The sequence below is a fragment of the Magallana gigas genome, chromosome 1 (genome assembly GCF_963853765.1).
Source record: "Magallana gigas chromosome 1, xbMagGiga1.1, whole genome shotgun sequence".
NCBI classification, from domain to species: Eukaryota; Metazoa; Mollusca; class Bivalvia; order Ostreida; family Ostreidae; genus Magallana; species Magallana gigas.
The window spans coordinates 16,091,705-16,093,547 of NC_088853.1; positions in this window are offsets into that span (position 1 = coordinate 16,091,705).

The following is a 1,843-nucleotide window of genomic DNA, read 5'->3' on the forward strand; positions in this document are numbered from 1 at the left end:
TTGTCTTATTGACAGACCTTTTTTAATAAAAATTGTTCTACATTTGATGACATTTTGGTCATTGCTGTTAAAAAGATGGTCAATACAAATTGGAACATCTTTTCTTACTGATGGACAGTGAAACAAAAAACTTCTTCTTAAGTCCTCCAAAATTGGACAGTGAAATAGAAAATGTACTTCATTTTCAATTTGTCTTAAATTACAAAGTTGACATTATCTATCCACACTATCAATTCCCTCAAATCTACCCTCTTCAATACGTAATTATTTGTGTAAAGAACACCTAAAAGAGGCTAATGCCTGTTTTAAGGGGTAGCTTAGAAATGAGAGGTAACTCTCACATGCAAGTTGTTTCGTAAACATCATATAGAAAGCACACTTTGGTGAATTGTCTAACTTTGAGTTCCATTCCTGTAGGGCACAGTCTCTCATCCTTTGGTTCAATTCTGACATAAAGACCTTTGTATCTCCAGGGCCACCACTTAACCAAACGTCCCAAAAACCGTAGTGATTTAAGACTGATTTCAATTTAGATACCCAGTTTGGAGTTGATCGATTGTTGCAAAAATCCAAAGTGTAAAGCATCTCGAAACACTGTCTTGGATATCTTGAAGTTTCCATTTTTTGTATTTTCAGCCAGTATTATATATTAAAATGAGCTCAATGCGTAGGATATATCAGAATCATTATCTCGAACTTTGACATAAATAAATAAGTCGTTAATCGACATAGATAAAGGGCACTTTAACATGTTGATAAAAAAAGTCCTACGTCACATAATGACACTTCATTTTGTAATAATATTAAGTCAAACTTAAGTTTGGTAAGTTACTTTATCCATTAAAATTGAGATCATCTCAAACAAAATGTTATACTTACATGATTTAATTGTGTTCTGGTATGTCGACATATTTATTTTGCATGATAACCTTCTTTTCTTGCATATTGACAAAGTCCGTTGTGCATTCATGCAAAATGGCAATTAAATATTAAAGGATCATGGTCACAATTTTGGTCAAAAATTATTTTCCCGATTTTAATGTTTGCAAAGCTTCAGTATGATATTTTTATAGGCGATCAAAATTTGAGAGTAATTCGTTAAGTTTTAAGCGAGTTAAAGAGCTTTCTTAACAATTCTTTACAATATCAACAAAACTTGTTTGTTGTTTACATTTTGAACGTTGGAGTGAAAATTCCAGTTCTACATCAAAAATAAATGTGTTCAACGATAGGAACTGTTTATTTATGCTTAAAATGAGCAAGAAGATAGACAAATCAGCGTGAACAAGTTCACCCCTGCGAATTTTATTGTCATTTAAATTTTAGACCACGTGGTTTTATTTGACCCTTTCAGTTTCACATTAAAAATTTTGCCTCGTATTAATAGTCTATTTCATAGAATCTATCTACTTGAAATTAAATATAGAAATCTAGAGGTTTATTGATTTGAAGCTGTATCTTTATTATAATTGGTGGATAAAATATGTTCTAGAAATAAATGTGACAATACAAAAAATAGTTTCTGTTTGCTGTTGCAACGGTTAACATGCTTAGTAGAGATTCCCCCCTGAGGATTAATTTTCGATCCACGCCTGACCTAGTAATAGTATCAACAGTGAAACAGATTATACTATTTTATGCAGAATGTTCTTAGAAAATGGCTTGATTTACTAAGTTTTACAGCAAAACAGACACCCATTATTTTTTTTTAACATGATATTGCACACCACAAGCATCAAACATGGCTATGATTTTATTAAGCATCCTAATGTTTATATTTTCAACCACTCTACACGTAGTTGAAGACGAACGATAACTCTGTTCTGAATATTATCGTTTAATA